Raw genomic sequence first — 24,918 nt, 5'->3', positions numbered from 1 at the left:
AATAAATTTATATTTTTTAACTCCAAGTCTAACAGAAGATCCCCAATCTTATAAGCCAACAACGGTGGTCCCACTGGTTCTACTCAAGGTCACCCAGTTACTGGCAGACCTGGAATAGAACTCTAAAAGTTTCTTTTTAAAAATTTTAACATGTGTTTATATTGTACCTTATGATTTCACTGAATATTCATCTACATTATCTTATTAGAACTTAAAAGTTTTTATTTTATTAATTAATCATTATTTTTAAAATAAAACCTTTATTGTTGAAAGTGTTGCATATGTCCTCTCTTATCCCCCACTGACCTCTTCTAGCCCGCCCCCACCTCCTGCCCCGGGCCTTCACCACCCTATTCCCTGTGTCCATGGGTTATGTACATATGCATACAAGTTCTTTGATCTCTTCCCACCTATCCACCCTCTCTAAAAGTTTGAGGTAACTTCTTAGGTGAGGTTTACTGAAAAGAGAGTTCAACCATTCATCTCTCATTATTAAAAGTGGGAAACAGATTCCTCTTCCTTCTTTTTAAAATGTTATTTTAAAAATGAAAGTCTGCATTGGGTCTTTCCAGTTCCATCTATACTCCTGATGCCCACAGTTCACAGGAGGGTCTCACAGGGTCAGTTGTAGACTCCTGGTGGCACCAGCAGAAGACGCTCATCTACTAAGATTCCTAACATTCATGTGTGTCCAGACCTACAGGAGAGATGTCCAGTCAGCCCTGTGACCTCTGCAGCTGCAGTTTTAGCAAAAGCACTTTGATGGAGGGGAGAGGGGAGGCAGGGGGCTGGCATGCTCCGGGAAATGGCAGAATGTCTGAAGAGTGAAGCGACAGGATGGCAATCACCTCCAGGCTGGCTAATTGAGACTTGGCTTACTGGATTGACAGCCGAGGTAGAGCAGTCATCTGGTTTCAGAACCAAGATTAACAGGAGAGAAAAAAAATCTAATTGGAAGCTGCATTAACATTTTGAAGAGGCAGGTAACAGCTGAGAGGCAGGGTGACTCTGTTCATATAGACAGGCTCTTAATGGAAAGGAAGTAGATGAATCCGCTGCGGATTCGCCACGCTTGGGCTCATTTAATATCCAGAGACCCCCTCTGAGCCTGCTTCTCTTTGCTCCTCTCAGGGTCATTGTTGAGCTGGAGGGGGAGCACTTTTGGTGAGCGAAGCCCGTGGGGCTGAAAACGGATGATAACCTGGTGGTGCCGGAGAGATGGCCGCATGTCACTGCCAGCTGCAAACAGCAGAGGCTCAGAGCTGTTCAAGGCTTTTTAGGACATGGAAGCCGCCATCCCTGTGGGCAGTAAAGGACAGCTGCCTGCCAGGTGCCCCGGAGCCAGCGTCAGGGTATGTGAGGCAGGTTCCTAAGGAATTTGTCCAAGCTGCTACTGTGTAGGGGCTGCATGTAGAAGGCAGGGTTGCACATGTGGAAGGAAGCCACAGAGATGGGGCACTGAGAACAAAAGGGAGCTTACTTGCAAAGAGATTTTTGCAAGGGAGTCCAGGCTTTTCAAGACTCCTCTCGAAATAAAACACATAGCAGTTATTTAAAGAAAAGAAAGAAAAGTTCCCAAGACTATGTTCATGGTGGGAAAGCGGCAGTTTTCTCACTCGATTGTCTTATACTCAGAGGGGATTCTATATTTGGAGCTATCAGGACTGGAGAACGTAGTAATAAAGTACTTTTATTTTATTAAAAAAATTTATTTTTATTGATTTCAGAGAGGAAGGGAGAGGGAGAGAGAGATAGAAACATCAATGGTGAGGGAGAATCATTGATCAGCTGCCTCCTGACACCCCCCCACTGGGGATCAAGCCCACAAGCCAGGCATGTGCCCTGACCAGGAATTGAACCCGGACTTCCTGGTACATAGGTCGATGCTGAGCCACACCGGCTGGGCTATTTTTTGTTATTTTTTAAAGGTCATCATCTAATGGCTCAAGGTCTTATTTACTTTGAGAATCAGAACTAGACAGGGCAATCCTGATTCATTTCTAGTTTTGTTTTTATTGTTCTCAGGGGCACAGTGTCTGCTGGCGAGGGGCACAGTTTGCTCGTAAACGAGACAGAGCAAGGTGTCAGTTTTGCTTCCACAGACCCTCCTTGTCCTTACTTATCCACCAAGGTGGAGGTTCGTCACACTTTTATGACTCACATCATTAATTTGATGTTTTCTTTTTATTTGGCTGGTTTTACAAACATAGGTAAACCAAGGAATATTGGTTAATGCACAAATACTTCCTTCTGATGGGGTTAACAAAGCCAGAGCCTCAGGATACTAGGCTTGAGAGTTGGTTTCTTTCTTTCTTTCTTTTTTTTTTTTAAATATTTTATTGATTTTTATTTTTTTATTTTTTACAGAGAGGAAAAGAGAGAGAGAGAGAGAGAGAGAGAGAGAGAGAGAGAGAGAGAGAGAGAGAGTTAGAAACATTGATGAGAGAGAAACATGGATCAGTTACCTCCTGCACACCCCCTACTGGGGATGTGCCCGCAACCAAGGTACATGCCCTTGAATGGAATCGAACCTGTGACCTTTCAGTCCGCAGGCTGACGGTCTATCCACTGAGCCAAACCGGTCAGGGCTTGAGAGTTGGTTTCTGTCAGAAAGTTATAGAAAGCCTTCAGCGATCGCCCAGGTTTCACCTGCAGTACCTGTAACTACAGGGGCTCCTACAGTTCTCACTGTTGCTGGCCAGCCAGGACATGGCATTCTTTACCACCAACAAAGCTAGGATTTCATAAGCCACTAAGCAGGTGCCAAGCCAATATTTTTTTGTACAAAATTTATAGGCATCATTTTCATATGTGATGTATAGTTCCTGCTCCCTAATCATATGTTTATCATAGCCAATTAAATGAGATTTGTTCTTCTATGTGACATTTCTAGCATGGTCAAGGTTATAAATTTGAATATTCCAATTATATTCTGGGAAAAAGGAGGACAAGTTCTTACTAAATCTATGTAAATAATATGGTCTTGGAAAGTAAAAAGATTTATTAAAGCACTTTGCATAATATTTAATCATGGTTATTTTGAGTTATTTTGTTAGAAAGGGCTGTTTGATTTATGCCACTTTTCCTGGAATTATATATCTTAGATTTTTATTTTTATTTATTAGCTTATAATTTTCTTAAGGTCTTCAATAGCTTTCCCCCCATCCACCCGAATTTTGAGAATTCAGTTGAAACAAGCTACCACTTAAGAGTATTTCATTCTAATTTAACATATGCACAACCTATTATATTGAGGATTACAGACAGATCAAGAAAAAATAAAAGGATTTTCTCATATGCCCATTATAAATATACCATTAATCACACCTGAGTCAGTTTTATTTTGTCCCTGGGCAATTAATTCTTGTTTTGCTGATCTTAGGTTAGTTAGCAGCCTACTTTCACGAGTTCATCTGATTCTGGACTAAGAGTTGTGGAATTACTGCCGCAGGCCCCTGGTACAGACTGACAGGTGTTTGTTGGTGATGACAGTGTCAGCTGACCCTGGCAAGCCTACACCCTTCGTCTATTCCTTTGATATTACTAGTGAAGAGAACCTGGGACTTACTGAGGCTCTTTTGATATTTCTTCTAGAAGACTCACATTTCTGATCTATAGTTTATTAGCAGGAACCTTTAGGCAACTTTGAGGGCAGAGCAAAAAACACCTGTCAGTGATAAGATCGAATGCCTCAAGTTAATTTATTGTAACAAATAGCAACATCAGAAAGGGGGATGGTAGACTCCTTTCTTGATCTGTAAATTTATGGAATTTACACGGCGTTACTAATGACCCCCAGAGCAAAAATATATTGTGGACAAGGTGGGCATTGACAAGTTGTCAGGGCCTTTGAAGTCATACCATAATGTGAGTGTTATCGTTGTTCCTAATTGGTAAGGGTATTTAAAACCAGAAAGACAATGTCAATGAAGGCAATTCATTTGTTGGGAGTTATTGTGCCAGTCTTTGCACATGGCCATCAGTATGTTTCTATCCAGTCTGAACGATGGTCAATTCTAAAACATATTCATGTTAACAAGATTTTACTTGTATGTAATTAACTTAGGGATGAGGAGCTTCCCTTCTGATATGCCAGCTCTTTCATTATTGTGGGCTTTACAGTGTGGAGGTATGGAAAGAAGGGAAGACTTTTCAATATATCCAATTGCTTTTAGTAATTCTTCTTTTAAAAGGAAGGGGGAGAAACCTCTGATTTATCCAATCTTGAAACTCCCCCAAATGAGATGATAAAGGATGAATTATTTTGAATGTAGGGCCTAAATTGGGAAAGGCAATATCCAAAATATTTGTCAAAGGGAATAAGGTATGAGCTAAAGTCATAGATGCCTGAAGGCAAGAAAAGATAAGTCTCAGACAAGAAGGAAAATAACCATGGAACTGGAGAGCATTATGCTAAGTGAAATAAGCCAGTCAGAGAAAGGTAAATATCACATGATCTCACTCATTTATGGAATATAATGAACAACATAAACTGATGAACAAAAACAGATCCAGAGACAGAGAAGCATCGATCAGACCGTCAAACCTCAGAGGGAAGGTAGGGGTGGGGGTAGCGGGGAGAGATCAACCAAAGGACTTGTATGCGTGCATATAAGCCTAACCAATGGACACAGACAACAGGGGGGTGAGGGCATAAGTGTGTGTGTGTGTGGGGGGGGTGGGGGACAATGGGGGGATAAGGACACATATGTAATAACTTAATCAATAAAGAAAATTTTTAAAAAAGAAAATAAACACAGTGACCTATAACTGTATGATTAGAAATGTTAGCTTTTTCAAAAGTGGACTTTTGTTAAAATTGATTTCATGAACATGTCAAGTACAGGGAGTTAAGAGGCTGCTGAGTATAGGGAAGGTATAGAATGATCTTTACTGTTTCTTGTTAAGAGCAGATGGTGACTCAAAGATCAAGTTTTCATTTTCACAGGAAGAAAACTAAACTCTAGTTTTACTCTTTTTGTATGCCACCTGTGTAACATTTTTTTTTTTTTTAATTCACAGCCTTGTATCTGTCCCTGGGGACTACAAGCGAGGTCCCATGGGTCAAATCTGGCCTCTTACCTGTGGTTGTGGCTGTTTTTGAAGCTACAACAGAGGAATTGAATAGTTGAAACAGAGATCAGTGGCCCACAAAAATGGAAATATTTACTATGTGGCTCTTTATGGAAAAAGTTGCCAGTCCCTGAATTCTACCTTATAAATAAATCTATCAAAATTAAGCCAATTTTGGTAAGCATTTTAATACTTTCTAGTACTTCTTTCAAACTCATTTTTTGCAGATATTATAAACCCAAGGATAATATAATTCATTTCCCCTCTGACCTTCTACAACTCGTTGTATACCTTCATTTTTTATTTTTTACTATTACTTTTCACATTCTTACAGGATTGAACTTTAGGACAAAATAATTCTCCTTTTGTCTATGTACATCATTGGACAAATCACATCCATTGTTTTATAAATGCATTCATATTTCTTTGTAATGATTGCACCTAATGGAGTCTTAAGCTCTTATATTGATTTCAACTTTTTAAAAAAATATATTTTTAATGATTTCAGAGAGGAAGGGAGAGGGAGAGAGAAATAGAAACATCAGTGATGAGAGAATCATTGATCAGCTGCCTCCTGAACACTCCACACTGGGGATCGAGCCCACACCCAGGCATGTGCCCTGACCAGGAATTGAAGTTTAACCTCCTGGTTCATGGGTTGATGCTTAACCACTGAGCTACACCAGCCAGGCTCCACCTGGAATTTTACTGCAGGCTTGTGACACATACCTAGAGTCCTGCTGTCTGGCTCTTCTGAACCTGTTGTATAGGACATCCCCTCAGACTCACACCTGTTCAACCCAGTGGTAGGGGTGACAACTGTCCCCTTCTGTCCAATATCTTGACAAAACCTTGCAGCCGATGGGGCAGAAGATCCTTTCATTGCCGTGACATTAACCCAACAAGCGAGGTGCTCACTGGCCCAAGGCCAAGTTTAACTGTCAGATGCATGAAAGCTGTGAAGACAAGATAATGCATTTTCCTCTCCATGGAGAGGAGAAAACACTTCCTCTCTTTCATCTGTATCAAAGTTATCAACTTAGCAGCTTCTGAGCTTATAGAACTGAGCTTAAACTGCAATTAGCATGTATTGCCTTTTTGTTTTTGGTGCAATAATGCGTTTTTAATTTTGCTCTGTACAGTGTTAGGTGTCGTGGTTCAGTACCTTGCATATATGAGTTTCCTGTCCTATATGCATTACAAAATGCTAATTTAATATGAAGTACCTAGCAAGATTTAGTGTTGCTAAATGGTCAACAGGCATAAGAATGAATTGTTTTAACTAGCTAATGAGAACTGAGACCTTGAGACCACCCTGAAAAATAAAAAGAATGAGATTCGGCTTCACAGATATGGTAAGATTCTCAGGAATAGAAGGAACCATAAGAAGTACCGAGAATGGAAGGGGAAAACGTATTTTAAACATTTCTCTGTTCAAAGCATTGGGAACCAAGGTGCAACTCAGTAACTCCACCCAACACCAGGGGCAAACCCTGACCTTCCATGTTCAGTGAAGAGGTGAACCCTGGTGCGGAAAGCCTTGAGGGGTTCAAAAGCAACAACAATTATTATGTTCTTCCTTGTCACCAAGTGTGACTCTGTGACCGGGTCCCAACACCAGTTCCTTTCCATGAGGTGGGGCTTGGTTTTGCCTCGGTAGTAAAATAAGGTGATGAGTAGTAATTGTTGGCAGAACTCATGGAGAGGTGGATGGACACATGGACACTTCTGTAAATGCCTTAGAACAACTCAGACTTCAGGGCTGGGTAGTGATACCGGTGTGAGAGGTGGTCCCCTTGCTTCCCCGGTGTGGTGAGAAACAACGTTTTGTCTCTCTATGGGCTGAGAGCAGGACTAGCTTCTTTAGTTTCACAGTGGCTTCCTCACTGAGCCAGAATTAGGAAGCTTTTCTCCATTTCGAGGAATTCTCAAATTGATGATTGGAGCCAAGAGAAAATAAAGGCGAATAAAGCTAGAATTAGAAGGGGGGAGTGGGGCACGAAATACCAATGTAAACAGGAAGTTATTACTCCGATTTCCTAGTTGCAGAGCTCAGGTTCAAATTGGCTAAGCAATGTCTTCATTGGCCCATCAATTGCTCCACTGGAGTTTTGAGTTGGGCTTGCCTGGTGCGTTTGGGGGCTCAGGAGAGAAGTGAGCATAGAAAACAGGCTGCACCTTTTATACAAACCAGCCACCCAGCCTCTGCTTCCCTGGGCAACCCAGTCCCTGGCCAGCAAAGACAGAACTCTCTGGTGTGCATCACCTGAGGTCTTCAGATCTCTGGATGGGTTAATGCATTGAAATCTACAAAAAGAATAGGAGATCGTGGCTAATTCGACTAGATACAGATATAATACAGGACGTCCAGTTGTATTCATATTTCTGGCCATGAAATGTTTGGGACAAACTATTTGTTATTTACCTAAAATTCAAATTTAACTGGGCATCTTGTATTTTTATTTGGTAATTCTGGCAACTCTATATTCAGTCTAACGCTCTCCCAACTGAGCTATTTCGGCTGCTGTTGGCAACTCTATATTCAACGATTTAAAAAAGACTGTAAGAAAAATTACCTCTTAGATATAATAAAATCAAATGGCTAGACATGTTACATAATCGTGGAAATATTATAATGTATTATATGTCTGTAGGAGAAATTAAGGGCCATTTCGCCTTTTTACCAGTGAATGAGTAGTAGGTATTACTAAACATAATACAAACGCACCTCTTTATTGGGTTTTTCATATTTCAACCATCCCTTTCCTCTCCTAAACTCTAATATTCCAACAATCATTGGTTTGGGATTTTTTTCAGGTAAATACGGATTTGAAATGTCATTGCTTCCTTTGAAATGAACCCAGCTAGGGTACATGGGCAGGGATGCTGTGTCTATAAGGTCCCATCAGTGAGTGAGGTGGATGGGCAAAGTCTCTGACAGGTGGGATTGAAGCCAGGCCTTGCCTGATGAGCAGCCCAGGATGGGTTTGCATTGGTTAGCCAGCCCATTACTTCTCCCCGCCCCCATGTCCCCATTGTCCATGTCATCCTTTTGTTTAGAAGTCTTGCTGAGCATTTTCTCGAAACAGGTTAGATGCGTATAACTAAGAGTTAATGACTTCAATCACTGTTATAGTTTTGTTTCCCAATTCTGTCACCCTCCTACCTACCACCATGTCATAACAAAAGGGGAAGTATTACTTTCCATATTTTATAGATAGAAGACTTAAAACATGTTGAATTGACTCCCTTGTGGCTGATCTTCCTCTGTCTATTCTTGATATGTAGTTTTTTCTAGGACTACATCATCAACCCATTTCACTTCTTACATTGTATTTTTTTCTCTGAGTGATTGCATCTACTCTTGTGTCTGTTGATGACTTCCCACTTTTTGCCCATTGAATACACATTATTGGGCAGCTAAAAACAGTTCAGGTACCGAGAATTCAAAGATGAGTAAGACACAACCTCCCTCTAACTGCCTATGTGCCAACTGCCTAGTAGACATCTCTCCCTGGGTACTCAATTGGCGCGTGAAAGTCTGCTCGGTCTAAAACAAGCCACCGTTCTTCTCGGTAATTTTTTTTTCATTATCTAGCTAGTTGTCCAAGTCTAGAGATAATCCTCGTCTTCTCCTTCTACCAAAGCCCTCAAGCAATGTGATGATTTCCCCCCAAAATCTCTTGGCAGCATAGGGCAACGATTAGAACTTTGGAGTGAGACTTCTCGAGTTTGAATCCTGGCTCTGCCACTTTATCTGTGTGAATCTCTGCCTCAGTTTCCTCATCTGAAGATTAAGAATAATAAACGGAATCCTGGCACACAGGAAACAATAAGTATTTTCTATTTTTCATAATTACTATTATGCATCCTCTCTTTTTAAAAATATATATATTTTATTGATTTTTTTTTTTTTACAGAGAGGAAGGGAGAGAGATAGAGAGTCAGAAACATTGATGGGAGAGAAACATCAATCAGCTGCCTCCTGCACACTCCCTACTGGGGACATGCCCGCAACCAAGGTACATGCCCTTGACCGGAATCGAACCGGGACCCTTCGGTCCGAAGGCCGACGCTCTATCCACTGAGCCAAACCGGTTAGGGGTATGCATCCTCTCTTTGCCATCACCACTGCCCTAATTTGGATCATCATGATCTCACCTGGATTATTGCATCACCTCCTGCCTGTTTTCCTGTTACCAGGCTTTCTGCTTCCTACCCATTTCTCCCATTAACACCAGAATTCATTTTTTTAAATGAAAATTTAACCACTTTACTTCTTTACTTACATCCTTCGATGGCTTCTTAGAAGAAAGTCTGAAGTTCGTAGTGTCAGTTGCAAGGCTCTTTCTGCTCTGACTTCTGCTCACGTCTCCATTTTCACCTTCCACTTTGCATGTTCTGCCCTCATTGTTTTGAATCTTCGCCATTCTGATGCCCCCCACCCACCTGGCAACCTTCAACTCATTCTTTCAGATTCATCTTGGGTATCATGTTTCCTAGGAGCCTCTGCAACCCTCCAAGTTAGGATTGACAGTGTTTTTGTCATGCTGGTGAGGCCATCCATACATCAGTATCACCAAATGCAATGCCTAACATGTAGTGAGCACTCAGCACCAGCTTGCTGGGTAAGCTGTCTCCCAGAGTGTCATTGGGAGACCACAGTGTGGATTGCATGCTTAGTCCCTTTCACACTGAACCTGTCTGTTTCCTCACATCCCCATGGGCAGGATGGGGCCAGAAGAGACAGGCAGGCAGTGTGGGGCTTATGGAGTAGATAGTCTTCATAATAATGAAGGCAAGGACCAGCTATTGAGCCCTCCCTAAAGCAGGGATGGTGTTGTGTGTGCATCTCATGTTTCCTGCAGCAGCTCTACAAAGTAGTTACTATTGTAGTGTATTTTACATTTGAGGAAACTGAGGCCTACAATCACTGTTTACGGTTATCAGAGCTGGAGTTTGAGTTCAGGACTTGCCTGCAGCAATGCCTGTTCTCTTGATCTGAACTCTCTGTTCAGGACTCCCTCCCTGTCCGCCCTCCAGCGGCACCCCAGGCTGTCTGGTTTGTTTCCCCAGCACCAGTCTAGGAGAGGACTGTGTAGGACTTTGCGAGACCCCCACCATGGCGCCTGGGATTGTGTGAAGCAGCAGTTGGGAATAAAGTGCCCACGAAGCTCCGTAAACATGAGTCCCTGTTTTGTTACCTGTGCAAAGAAAGTGTGTACCCCCATTGCTACTGCTAGGTAGTGGAGGTTGAGATCCGCTGAAATGTGGACTGAGTGAGCCGGGTAGAACGGGTATAAGTCAGCTGGGTAAGATAAAAGTGGTGGAGCTCTGATGCTTTGAGTGAGTAATCTGTTTTCCCATTTCTCTCTCTGCCCGTCCACCTTCCCTTCCCCATTCAAGCAAGGGGCTGGTCCTGTTCTCACTGAACTCAGGGGAGGCAGGTGGCAGGGCAGCAAGGAGAAATCCTGGCTTTTGTTTTCAAAAGTCTGAGCCCCCGAGAGGGGAAAAGATTCAGGGCGTGGATAATGTGCCTTGCTCAGAAATGGGACGGGAGAATGATTTCTTCCCTTCAGATAGCAGTCCTTCCCGCCTGGAGCAGGGGGGTCTCTGGGTCCTGGGGGAGGGAGCTGTGCCCCTCCTCTGGGCAGTCTGCTGATAAAATGCCGGTGGTTTATCCAGGCAGACCTAGACCAAGATCCACGTCTTGGGAACAACCTAGAAGAGAGAGAAGGCTCAGGTCTGAAGGAGCCATGCTGTGAAGTATGACTTGCTGACCAGGAGGTCCCCTGGTGCCTCAGAACCAGCCTTCTCTCTGGATATTGAGATGAATGATGCCCAAAAGGACTGAAATTAGGTTTCCTGCCAGCCTTGGAATGGATGCTTGGAGAGAAATGAAGCAAACATTCGGGTCATTGGCAGCAGCTCTGGGAGGCCGTCTGTACCTTGTGCTCAGCTGGAAACACCCCACATGCCCTTCATGCCAGCTGCTTGCCCATTCCGGGTGGACAGCTCTGGGAGGAGTCTCACTGCAGTACAGGGGCTGAGAGCCTGCAGGGACAGGGGGTCCTGGCATCAGGTCGACGCTGCCAATAGGCCCAGTGGCTGGTGGGTTCTTTGAATTAACCACTGAGGCTGTGGGATCAAGATCTCTGTGCCTATTGTCCCTCTAATAGCCTTGAGAAGTGGCACACAGAGCAGCGAGAAGGAGGAGGTGAAAGGCAGGAGGTGAGTTTGGGAAAAGAAAAACAGGAACTGGAGAGCAAAGAGGGGCAGGAAGGGAGACGGACTTGGCATTGGTTGGGGGCCTCCAGAAGCAGTTGGGTGGTTCTGGTGGCATGAGCTGTTCTTGGCAGGACGCGCTTGCTCCCTCTGGATGGTGAGGCTCACGGAGAATTGTCTAAGTAGGGCTGTGCACTCGGCATCTCTCTGCAGAGGCTCAGAGCAGGGGAGGGAAATGAAATTAAGAAAATGTTCAGCCCACCAGCTGTCGACTCGAGCTCATTCTGCTGAGACATTTCCTTCAGAAGGAATGGAAACTGGAAGATAAGCATCTGTAGCTTTGCCTCCAGAGGAGCGTCCTGAAACAAATATGCTGCAAAGACCCTGTCTCAGGCTCTCGGGGATTCAGAATCTTCAAGGTGGATGACACTTTCCATGTCCTCTGTCCTTCCTCCCTCACTTAATGCTGTGCTGAGGCTCAGAGAGAAGTGACTTGTTCAGGCTCCTTGAACTTACGAGGGACACAGTTGTGTGTAGGATTGAGATCCCCATCAGGGCCCCAGTATCTGATGACGCAACTGAAGGAACTTTCATGAGGCCACTTTTTATAGAGGGGTGGGCAAAGTTCACCCACAAGGGAGGCATCCAGAAACTAGTGACCAGAGAAAGCCATTGCCTTCCCTAGGCCCAAGCAGCAAAGGGAGCGACTAGTCTTAAAGAAGCCCTCGGAGAGGTGGAGCCTGGGGGAGATGCTACCTGACCCTTGGTTGTGCGGGGACACAGCCACCACCAGAACTGTGGCACTGATGCAGGGAGAGAGGGAGGAAGAAATTCTCCAACTTCTCTCTTTCCCATCTCCTGCCTGTGCCTCCCATCGGGCAACCCCAACTAGAAGCCGGTCTACAGGGAAGCCTGGGTGATACAGTCCAGAGAGCCCAGCCTCCCAGAACTTGGAATAGGGCAAGCATGGCTCTGGTGTGGAGGTAAATGTGGAATGGTCAGAAGCCCAGATCGCCTGATTTCCCGTGTAACATTCTTCCTGGCATCATTTCTCCCCAGACTCTGGAGATTGGACACAGTGGTTGAGTTCAATGTTCTGCCCTGAAGGGGAGGAAGCATTGAGACCTCTCTCTTAGGAATGGAGATTTCCTAGTCTCCCTTCCTGCAATGGGAATCCCTAGCTGACTGCCAAGGGTTTTAAATACGTACGTTTAAATTCCATTTTCTCTGAGTACTCTAAGTAGTTTCTTGGAGGTGAGGGCTGTTAGCATCCTTCTTTTTTTTTTCTTTTTCTCACTTATATGTGGTCAAAGAATACTTAGAGATTCCTCAGGAGTGTCTAGATGTGAGGTTTGAGCTTCCTCATGTGATAGAAACTTGAGAACCATATGGGGCAGAGCGATCTGGGCCCTTGTCTTTCCTGCGTATGAACAGTTGTTCCCCATTCCTGAGCTTCCTACTGAAGCAAACCTTATGAAGACATCACCGAAGCTGGAGGGAAAGTGGGGTCAAGGGAGGGGTTCTTCTTCTTCTTTTTTTTAAAGTAGTTGTTTTTAGTGAAAGATAATACATGTAATTTACATAAATGGTATCATACCATACATATTATTTTTTCATTTAATGCTTTTTGAGAGTTATTCTTATTGATTGACTAGAGCCTAGTGCACGAATTCGTGCATGGGTGGCGTCCGGCTGGCCCACCCTGATTGGGGCCAATTGGGCAGGGCTGGCCAGGGGGAGGGGCTGCAGGTGGTTGGTGGGCTGGCCCCACCCCCTGGTTGAACTCCTGGTCAAGGGGACAATTTGCATGTTAGTCTTTTATTATATAGGATAATTGTGCATTGATGTATTCATTTAGACTGCTATAGAGTATTCTAGTGAATGAATTAGTTTATGTCTACATCTCCTCACTGACAGAGTGGTGGTTGTGAGCTTTTCTCAATGGTAAACAGTGCCACAGTGAACATCCTTATGCATGGCTTCTTGTGCACACGTGGGGAGCTCAAAGGATGGTGGGGAGAATGGGCAACAAGGAGCCTTTTTGGTCACGTGGGCAGCTAGCAATGCAAGCTTCTGTTTGTGGAGTCAGCAACATTGATTGAGTACCTGCTGTGTATGTGTGTGGTATTATCCTAGGGAGAGGTAAAAACTGAGGCGAGGAAAGAAAGCACAGGCCTTGCCCTTACTGAGTGTACACTTTGTTGAAGGGAATAGTAACACAAAATAAATGAAATTCAACGTAAGTTTAGATCATGACTTCTACAATGTAAGCATGACTGTGGGAGCAAGGAGAGGAATGACTAGCTCTCCTGCAGAAACCTGGGAAGACCCCCAGCCTCAGCTGCTGCCTGACTGGGACAGACAGGGGAGGTTATGGTTAGGAGCAGGAGGAGCAGGGGGAGCAGAGGTGTTGCCAGCAGAAGCAACCGATGGGTAAAGTCATGGGTGTGTGAAAATGCAGGTCACAGGAGGGGCTCTTAGTCCAGAGAATGGAAATTGAATGGACAAGATCTTGGGAATGGTGTGAATGTCGCAGCCAGTCAGCCTTCTAGGTGGTCTACTAGTAGACTGCCACCCACTAACACGCACCATCCAAGTCGTGCTCATTCTTCACAGTCATTTTATATCCACACTTTTGTTTCTAACAATTTCTTACTTAGGTCTGATTTGTTACCTTCTGTAGTTTAGGTATCCCCACTATGTTTTCATTATTTCTTCTTGGAATAAAGCGGGTTAAAAAACAGCAACAATAAATAAATCCTTCAATAATAAAAAGTAAGACATTTTGCCCAATACATTTGCCCTGAATTGCATCAGTCTTTATCTTCTTTTCATTTTTCTTTTTTTGCAGTTATCTTCATAGTGTGTAATATATTAGCAGTAATTATAGTTGATTGCTTTTATTACACCAATTAAATGAGGCTCTTAAGGCTCATTACTGCTCAGCCTTCTCTACATTATTCTTGCCTTTTCTACAACTCTGCTGCTCAAGTGAATTTGTGAGTCATACAGAGAAAGTTTGGTGCAAAGTTAAATGACAAAGAACAAAAGTTCATTTCTGATTGGTCAGAAATGATTGACCAATAAACACATTTTTAGAGAGTGGGGGCAGATTCAGGTTTATGGCAACAAATATGGGTTTGCCTGAAAACCTAGCTTGGCAGAAACTGCTCCTATCTCCTAGGACCAGTAGGTTCTCAATGGGTCAGGAGTATCCTCTTCTGTCTTTTGGTGTCATAACCCCTTCCCGCAGTTTTAGTAGTGCTCATGCTCCCTCAGTATACACAATGTAATTGAGTGGAAATGATGTGTACAACTTCTGAGACTTGCTCTTAAAAGGAATCTGCTTCCTCTCTTTCTTTTGCCTCTTGAGAAGTAGTGGCAGCTGGAACAGCACTTTGACACACAGATGGAGGTGTGTGTGGAGGATGACTGAGCGCTCCATTAGCTTGGATACCTGAGAGTACTCATGGAGCAGAGCTGCCCAGAGCCCTGGTCTATCCCCCTACGTCTGATTTCATTTAAGCCACTGAATTTTCAGGTCTCTCCCCCCACCCCCTTTATTTTTACAGTAGCTTAACCTAGAACTTAACAAAAATATCAGATTAAATACATCGTTTTAGAATATAGATGAATGTGGCAGGGTAGCAGGTTGGCGGACTTTATTTTTAAGGGACTTTTAATATATATATTTTTTCAATCTGAGTATCTTTGGTGAAATATATTCTCATTTTCCCACAATCCCCACTGAGCCATATTTTCTTACATCTACTAGATTCACACATTAATATTGTCCTCCTGGCTCCTATGGACATTGGAGTTTGTTATTCCTGAAAACAATCCAAACAATTTGAAAACTCTCATTTGTTATCACCCTGTGATAATAAGCAGGGTTTCTTTAACATGTCGTAGCCTGGACCTGATAACATAGACAAGATCACATCACGCACTGACCCTGACTAGGGCCTGAAAATTACTGTTAGAAGTGCTGGGCTGCTGGGACTATCTAGAATCTGGATTCTAGATCTTGGATAAATATCACAGATCTATCTTACTCATGTTTCTGGGGGAAGCAGACAAGAAAACAACTCAGGGGGGTTCACCAAGGGGCATGGAGATGAAACACGACACAGCTCAGGAAGCAGAAGAGTCTCAGGATTGTTTTTCACTTGACACGGCATGTAATGAGATAGTGGTTAATGAAGCTTGAGAACTCAGATATTTCAGCCCTTTAAGCCAGCACCAAGTGAAACAAAAAAGTCAATTTCGCAACCATAAAAGAAGTGACTTTTTCTTCAAAGCGTGTATTGCCTCCTGTCACAGCATTTTAGGAAGAACTGCGGATGTGAGGAAAAATATAGGTGGAGGCCGCTGGGAGCCCTGGGCAGCGAGTGACCTTGAAGGCCCAGGAGGCCCAGTGGTTTCATTATGGGAAATTACGTGGGTAGGAATAGAGCTGGGAGTCTCAGATGGCTGGCTTGGAATTGGAACTGGAAACTGTGAAGTATGGAAACTGCAAGTCAAAATGAGTATGAGTCAATGCAGGACACCAAATCACATAAAACCCTAAAGTTGAGTTCAGCAAAAACAATTGAAACCTCTGTGGAAAGCCAACTAAGAAAGTGACAATAGGCATCAATATGCCAAAAGGCAAAGCAGGGAGACTAATGTACCTAGAGAGGGGACCAGCCCACTCTGGAGTGGGTGAGAAATGGGCTGAAGATTTAAAATGGTCTAGGACAATGTTCCTCAAAATTGGTTCCCAAATCACAGGATGTTTGCTCAAAATACAGGTTGTTAGACCCCTACAACCTTTAAAATGAATGAAGTAAAATATGATGGGGCTAAGAGGATATTTTAATATTTAAGTGAGTTTTTATTGAGTTCCCAGGTAATTTGAGAGTCAGTAACAAGCAGCTGAGAAGAGGTTGATCAGGGAGCACTAATCTGCAATGAGTCGCTAGGATGTTCAGCATTTATAGGGCTCCTTGTATGTTCTGGGTACTATGAACGGTATTGGGATACAGTGATGAACATGAACGTTCCAGTGAGGAGACCAGAAAAATAAATGAGGAATGTCAACACAACCAGGTGAGGGTCTCTTTAGTAGAGATAGGTATGGGGCCTTGCCTAGGAATGAGGGGAGAGCTGCACACAGATTCCCTCCTTACCCCTCCCAGGCTCCAGTGCTCCAATCAGGCCATGTTGTCACCCCTCAACCTGTGCAGGAGCTCTTGTTATCCCATTGAGGCACCAATACCTGCCATTGGCCGTGACAGCACCCTACTCTCAACACAGATGCCTGCCTTGCTTGGTCTATATAACGGCTTTGGACTGTATTATTTAGAAAGGCAAGAATGCAGCCAGGAAAAGCAGAATGTAGCAAGGCAGGCATTCTTGGGGATACTTAGGAAATAAGGAAACTAGGGAATGGTCATAGCAAAAGTCAGTAAAAGTAGAGGGTGGGAAAGAAGTGGGCATTTATTTGATGAAGCCTTAGAAGAAGGCCAGGATGATGGAGGCAGACCTCGGGACTGCATAGAGGAGAGAGGAGCAGGATGGTGTGAGGGGGAGGAAAGGGGGACTGCAGTAGGTGCTTTGACACGAGGCTACCGAGGAAGGAATTGAGAGTTATCTAACAAGTAGGTTGAATAGAGGTTATCCAAAACTTTTTTTCTTATAAAATTGCCTGGTTATTCTGGGCTTTGGGGAATTAGGCAATTTCCCCGAAGCAGGATATAGGAAATCTGAGTCATAAGACCCATTATTGTGCAAATTTCTATGACAAAGTGAAATGAATTTATAAATGTCCCATTGAAGCTCCGAGAAGAGTAAGCAGAAAAGTTTTTAGTGAGGAATAGTACATGAAAATCAGTAATACAGTACCTACTGTTACTAATTTAAGGTATGTAAAGTGTCATTTTTTTTAATTTAGTGGACTTTTAAAATATAGACTTTATTTTTAGAGTAGTTTTAGGTTCACAGCAAAATTGAGCAGAAGGTACAGAGATTTCCCACGTACTCTCTCTGTCCCCCCACTTCCCCCTCCATGCATAATCTCCCTCATACCAACATCCTCACCAGAGTGGAACATTTGATAAACCTACATCATTATCACCTAAAGTCTATAGTTTACATTAGGATTCCCTCTTGGTGTTGTATACTCCGTGGATTTGGACAAAAATCCTGTGTTCTAACTATCTGAGCCAGTGTACCCAGTGGTCAGAGTGGGACTATCAAGATTACAACTCCTCAGATCCATAAGGGACACACTCAAGGGTCAGATTCAGTGAGCACCAAAGCCCCACTGAAGCAAGTCTTGCCTCATAAGGATGTCTCCAGCACAGAAGTTCTCCCAGTGTAGACACAGCTGATCCTCACAGCCAATTGGCCTGGAGGTCAATTCCTCCCAGTGATACCAACAACAATCAAGGCTTAACTACAACAAGACTGTGTACACAGCCCACAAAGGGGTGCACCAAGAGTGTCCACCTCAGGTAACCGGGGAGGCTGAGCCACTGGGCCCTATAGGACACCTAGCACACAAAGCCACTCTATCAACTCAGGGAAGCATCCAAAATGTGGAGACAAAGAAACAGGTCACAGATGAAAGAAATGGAGGAAAGCAAACTACTGGATATAGAGTTCAAAACCACGGTTATAAGATTTTTCAAGAATCTTCTAGAAACCGCCGATAAATTTAGTGAGACCCTTGAGGATATGAAAAAGGACCAACTAGAAATTAAGCATACACTGACTAAAATAAAAAATAATATACAGAGATCCAACAGCAGACTAGAGGATCGCAAGAATCAAGTCAAAGATTTGAAATACAAAGATACTGAAAACCTATTTGAAGAAATAATGACTGAAAACTTCCCCCACCTGGTGAAAGAAATAGACTTACAAGTCCAGGAAGTGCAGAGAACCCCGAACAAAAGGAATCCAAAAAGGACCACACCAAGACACATCATAATTAAAATGCCAAGAGCAAAAGACAAAGAGAGAATATTAAAAGCAGCAAGAGAAAAACAGTTAGTTGCCTACAAGGGAGTACCCATACGATTGTCAGCTGATTTCCCAACAGAAACTATGCAGGCCAGAAGGGAATGGCAAGAAATATTCAAAGTGATGAATAGCAAGAACCTACAACCAAGATTACACTACCCAGCAAACCTATCATTCAGAATTGAAGGTCAGATAAAGAGCTTCACAGATAAGAAAAAGCTAAAGGAGTTCATCATCACCAAACCAGGATTATATGAAATGCCGAAGGGTATTCTTTAAGAAAAGGAAGAAGAAGAAAAAGGTAAAGATAAAAATTATGAACAACAAATACATATTTATCAACAAGTGAATCTAAAAATCAAGTGAATAAAAAATCTGATGAAAAGAATAAACTGGTGAATATAACAGAATCAGGGACATAGAAAGGGAGTGGACTGACAACTCTCAGGGGGAAAGGGCTGTGGGGGGTGAGGGAAGAGACTGTAAAAAAATCGTACACGTATGGATGAGGAGGGGGGGAAGGGCAGAGGGTGGGGTGGGAACTGGGTGGAGGGGAGCTATGGGGGGGAAAAAAGAGGAACAACTCTAATAACCTGAACAATAAAGATTTATTAAAAAACAAAACAAAAAACAAAGTAAAATAAAAAAAAGCACAGCATACTGTAATACATAAACTCGTTAGTACATAAACCAATAACATAATCACTTATTATCATTTATTAATGTGGTCAAGTATTATATTCTCAACCTAATTGTATTTGCCTTGCTTTTATAAACTGGCAGCCCAGTAAGTTTATGCCAGCATCACAAACACGTGACTATTGTGTTGCCTTAGGACCGAGTGACGTGAGGGCCTTACAACGTTATGACGCTATACGTTAGACATCACTATGCCATGAGGTTAGTTTGCCATGACGTCATGACGTCATACGTTATGGCGTCACTGCGTTAGGACGCTACTAGGGCTACTTCGTCCATAGGCGATAGGAATTACTCAGTTCCGAACCGCCCTCAGACAGAGACATTGTTGTGCGGCGCGTGACCGTAGTTCGGCGGGGCCTGAACCCCGGAAGCTGAGCTCGGAGACAGAGGAGGTCTGAGGTGAGGAACCGGGGCTGAGCGGGGTGTGCGGCGGGCATGGGCTCTGGGCCCCGGATCTCCTCCCCCCTCCGCCTCTTCCACCAGTTTGGGCAGTTCTCCGTGTTACCACATTGTTCGGGGTTTCACCTGTCTGACTCCTGAAGGACCACTGCTCCAGGGAAATGAAGGCGCGGTCCCCACCCGTCCTGAACGGCCCTGGCCTCACTGTAACCCGGCCCCAGCAATGACCGGGGAGGCGGGGAATGGCGGGCCCTGGGCCCGAGTGGGTGGAGACGGGGGGCGGGGCGTGTGCACGCAGCAGGCTGGGAGAGAATATTCCAGAATGCGGGAACTGCTGTGTGTGTGTGTGTGTGTGTGTGTGTGTGTGTGTGTGTGTGTGTGATGGAGGTCGGGGTGTTGCTTACACTTTATTTTAATTAGTTGGCTTTTACTTACTAAAACAACTCTGGTCTCGGTGCATTAAGTAATAGTGATTGAAATCATAATAGCCAGCGGTAAGCATGTATATTGCATACCAATGAAACGGCTTGTACAGTCACATCTTCCTTTGTTAGACATCTTCCCCCCTTAAATACCTGAGGGAGAGAAGGGGGGGGGGGGGGGGGGAAGCAATTTTACTGACGAATGAAGCCAGGGAAGATTAAAAGCTAAGGAGGATGAATTCCCTCCTGACCTTTCTGTGGCTGCAGCCGCGGTGGACGTGTTCTGGATTTTGCGTTTTTCTCTTCGCCTTATTTCCTATCAGGTTCCCACAGCTGGACACAGTGCGTGAGCTTATCACATGAACGCTACCTGGTGGATGCCCGTTACCTATGGACCCTAATTCCATCAACGGGCACTTGGATTGTTTCCAGTTTTCATAATTCCTAAGTAGCCCTGCTATGAACTCCTTTATACAGCTCATCGTTGGCCATTTTTTAGGTTAATTTCTTAGGATGTACTTCTTGAAGTGAACTTGTAAAGTATCATATATGAACATCTTTTCTCTTAATGCCATCTTACTCCCTAGATTGAAGCCACGGAGAATTACAACAGTAAAAACTTTTTCCCCACAGAATTGCACATATTGAGGCTTACTATTTTTATTTGTTTAAATAGGTGTATAATGTCACCCCAAGCTTTAAAAAAATCTGTATTTTTTGAAATGTTACTAAGGCGGTGAATTTTTTACAATGTGTACTTATTAGCATGTATTTCCCTTTTTAAAAAATAAATATATTTTTATTGATTTCAGAGAGGAAGGGAAGAGGGAGAGAGAGAAAAAAACATTAGTGATGAGAGAGAATCATTCATCGGCTGCCTCCTGCACGCCTCCTACTGGGGATGGAGCCCGTAACCTGGGCATGTGCCCTTGACTGGAATCGAACCCGGGACCCTTCAGTCTGCAGGCCAATGCTCTATCCACTGAGCCAAACTGGCTAGGGCTGTATTTTCCTTTTTTAATTACCAAGTGAGGTATTGCATATTTGTATCAATAACCTATGTATGTTGAATGCTAAACTTGAACTATGTTTATCTCATTTCTCCCATTCTATTTCATTCCTGCTTATTTAAATAGATTTTAACCATATTTTGTTTTCATTTTCATATTTATAAAAATACCCATTTTTTCTCTAATGACTACAATATTTTCAGTATTTAGAATAGTTTCTCCTCTTTACAGAGATTCCATATGCGCTCTCCAATTTTATTTTAGTTCTTAATTGCTGAAGTCTTTCAATCCAGCTATAACTTGTTTCAGTATATTATTAGTAATATTGAATTCATATTATATTAAAAAAATATTTACTTACTGCGTCTCTTCTCTGTGCCCAGCACTGTGCTAGGCAGGCCCCTTTAGGGGAACCTAGGTAGTTTAATATTAAAGAAAGGTGATATCTTACCACACAGGTGAGTGTGCCCAAGCACAGAGATGTGTACACTAGTATGTAGTGCTAGTTTTTTGACAGGTAGAGACTATGGAGGAGCACTAAGTTCAACCTAGTCTTGGGGACTCAGGGAAAGGCTCCTGGAGGGAAGGGATGTCTAATCGGAGACCTAAAAACTAACAGGAGTTGGCCAGGTAATACAAAAACAGGGAGGAGGCCTGTTTCAGGTAGAGGAACAGCTAGCAAGCGTTGGTGCTTCTATAGGGAGGTAAGGAAAGAGATCAAGGACTGAGCAGGTTTAGTTTCATCAGGTTGTTCTCTGTATCCTTTAACTTGTTTATGTTTTGTTTGTTCATTAATTTGTGTAAGTGAAATCACATGGTTTTTGTCTTCCCCTGACTTATTTTGCCGAGCATAATACCCTCTAAGTACATCCATATTGGTGCAAATGGTAAAATTTTATTCTTTTTTATGGCAAGTAGTATTCCTCCCTCTCTCTCTCTCTCTCTCTCTCTCTCTCTCTCTCTCTCTCCCTCCCCCTCTCTCTCTCTCTCTCTCTCTCTCTCTCTCTCTCTCTCTCTATATATATATATATATATATATATATATATATATATATATATATATATATACTAGAGGCCCGGTGCACGAAATTCGTGCACGGAGGAGGGTTGTCCCTCAGCCCAGCCTGTACCCTCTCCAATTTGGGACCCCTCAAGGGATGTCCGACTGCCCGTTTAGGCCCGAGGGATCGGGCCTAAACGGGCAGTCGGACATCCCCCTCACAATCCAGGACTGCTGGCTCCCAACTGCTTGCCTGCCTGCCTTCCTGATTGCCCCTAACCGCTTCTGCCTGCCAGCCTGATCACCCTCTAACCACTCTGCTGCCAGCCTGTTTGCCCCCAACTTCCCTCCTCTGCCAGCCTGGTTACCCCTAACTGCCCTCTCCTGCAGGGTTGATCACCTCCAACTGCCCTCCCTTGCAGGCCGGGTGCCTCCCAACTGCCCTCTCCTGCTGGCCATCTTGTGGTGGCCATCCTGTGTCCACATGGGGGCAGGATCTTTGACCACATGGGGGCAGCTATATTGTGTGTTGCAGTGATGATCAATCTGCATAGTACTCTTTTATTAGATAGGATAGAGGCCTGGTACAGGGGTGGGGGCCAGCTGGTTTGCCCTGAAGGGCGTCCCTGATCAGGGTGGGGTTCCCTTGGGGCGTGGGGCGGCCTGAGCGAGGGGCCTGTGGTGGTTTACAGGCCGGCCACGCCCCCTGGCAACCCAAGCAGAGGCCCTGGTATCTGGAATTTATTTTCCTTCTACAATTGAAACTTTGTAGCCTGGAGCAGAGCCAAGCCTGGGGTTCCCTCGGAGGCCCGCAGCCATTTGTGTTGGGGTTATAATTGAAACTTTGTTGCCTTAAGTGGGTGAGCCCGGCCAGGGTGTGTGGAAAGCTTTGCTTCCCCTGTTGCCGGCAGCAACCCTGGCCTGCTCTCTCAAGTTCCATTCTGCCGCCATTTGTTTACCTTCTATAATTGAAACTTTGTAGCTTGAGTGGAGGCTTAGGCCTGCAACGGCTGGCAGAAAGCTTGGCTTCCTCTGTTACCTAGGAAACCTTGCTCTCTGTGGCTGTAGCCATCTTGGTTTGGGTTAATTTGCATACTCGCTCTGATTGGATGGTGGGCGTGGTTTGTGGGCGTGGCTTGTTGGTGTGTCGGAGGTATGGTCAATTTGCATATTTGTCTATTATTAGATTAGATATATATATGTATATATATATATATATATATATATATATATATCCACTCATCTGTCAGTGGACACTTAATAGGTTGCTTCCATATCTTGGCTATTGTAGATAATGCTGCAGTGAACCTAGGAATGCATGTATCTTTTTGAATTGGTGTTTGGATTTCTTCGAATAAATACCCAGAAGTGGAATTGCTGGGTCATGATGGTTCTATTTTTAGTTTTTTGAGGAACCTCCATACTGATTTTCATAGTGGTTACACCAATTTGCAATCCCTCCAACAGTGCTCGAGGGTTTTCTTTTCTCTGGTTTGTTTGTTTATTGATGGTGGCCATTTTGACAGGTGTGAGTGATATCTCATTGTGGTTTTAGTATTTCTCCGATGATTAGTGATGTTTAGCAACTCTTCATATGTCTGTTGGCCATCTGTATATCCTCTCTGGGGAAATGTCTATTCAGGTTCTCTGTCCATTTTCAAATTAGATTGCTTGTGTTTTTGGTAAGCTGTATCAGTTCCTTATATATTTTGGATATTAACCCGCTTGGATGTATCATTGATGAATATGTTCTCCCATTTAATTGGTTGTCTTTTCATTTTGTTGATGATTTCTTTTGCTGTGAAAAAACTTTTTAGTTTAATGTAGTCCCATTTGTTTTATTTTTTAAAATTTGTTTCTCTTGCCCCAGGAAACATAAAACAATATTACTATGAGCAATGAAACAAAGGAAAGTTTATTAACACATGCTAATTGCCTACAAGTGGGAGAAACTCTGATAAGGAAGGCCCCTTTAGGGGTACTCTGGTAGTTTCTTTGTCTAGCCTGGGATGTAGCTGGCAACTTTTCTAACAAAACACAAGTTTCATCCATCCAGGGTGCCCCTCTCATAGGCTCCCCACCATTCATCATTGAACCAAAAGGAACAAACCATTTAAGCAAGAAAGGCATAGACAAAGGAGGGTGGCCCACAAAATTAAATGCTGGAGAAAAGCCAAAGATAAAGGGAACTGAGAAATTTAGTCCATGTCATGTCACTGGTTACCTGGGAGAGCACAATTTCAGGAAGTTGGATCAACAGAAGCTGTACTTCAGGGATTTTTTAAGGTAATAAGAAAACAGAGACAGCAAATATATCTTTATTTGGTAGGAATTTGGCAGTAAAGAGAAATACGTCTGTTATAGGCACTAGGTGTTTGACTCTGTTGGATTTATCTTATCTCTGGTTATAGCCTATCTAATGTAAACCCTATGGTATTGTACACAATACTATTAGCATTGCCTTCCCCACCCTGGAAAGATGCTGACTGGTCCCAGTCCTGCATACATTCCAGCAAGGGCTTCAGCCTAGAGCTCAGCAGGTTGTACTCTGCACAGCGCCAGGAGTACCATTCTCAGGATGTTAAAACCCTTTGCACTCGCTTGCTTTTTTCTCGATTCCTTTATTCTAATGCTAACCGTGTCGAGTCACACTCGACATCCGAGTGCAAAAGGTTAATGGTGTCCCTGAGAGTTGTGCAGTAGGCAATCTGTACAACCATACACATAGCCCTGATCCTAGCACTGTCAGTTTTGAAGCAAAGAAGTGAATATGTGCTGCATTGTTTGTTTGACTCTGAGTATATCCCTTTTTGTTTGCCAGGGTTGGGGAAAGGATGCCTCTGTCTCATTTATGGCCAGTGTATAACTATGATTAAAAGATAAATAATGACACAGTAAATTTTATAAGGATATCCCTGACAGTAATAGTAATCGTCTAGAAGAGAACATATGGTGATTGGCTGAAAATAGGACAATAAACACACAGAGAGAAATTCAATAGAAATCCAAGGTCATAAATGTAATGATTATCCATTGAATAGCCATACAGAGTTTTTTCCCCCCCAAGCAGTATTTCTTG

At 43.4% G+C, this 24,918-nt stretch overlaps 1 protein-coding gene across 2 annotated transcripts in view; it reads left to right on the top strand.

Moving 5' to 3' along the window:
* NPY (neuropeptide Y) overlaps positions 1-24,918 on the top strand; it is a 110,386-nt gene that overhangs the window by 7,066 nt on the left and 78,402 nt on the right. Inside the window, exon 1 of one of the 2 annotated variants that reach the window (XM_054726261.1) lies at positions 19,310-19,407. The exons of the other annotated variant lie outside the window; for it this stretch is intronic. The gene's annotated coding sequence lies outside the window, so the exon portion shown is untranslated. Of the gene's footprint in view, positions 1-19,309; positions 19,408-24,918 lie in introns of those variants that run through there. 2 annotated transcript variants of the gene reach the window in all.

Source organism: Eptesicus fuscus, chromosome 14 (genome assembly GCF_027574615.1).
Source record: "Eptesicus fuscus isolate TK198812 chromosome 14, DD_ASM_mEF_20220401, whole genome shotgun sequence".
In the NCBI taxonomy this organism is placed as follows: domain Eukaryota; kingdom Metazoa; phylum Chordata; class Mammalia; order Chiroptera; family Vespertilionidae; genus Eptesicus; species Eptesicus fuscus.
This window is presented reverse-complemented; position numbering and strand designations above follow the sequence as displayed.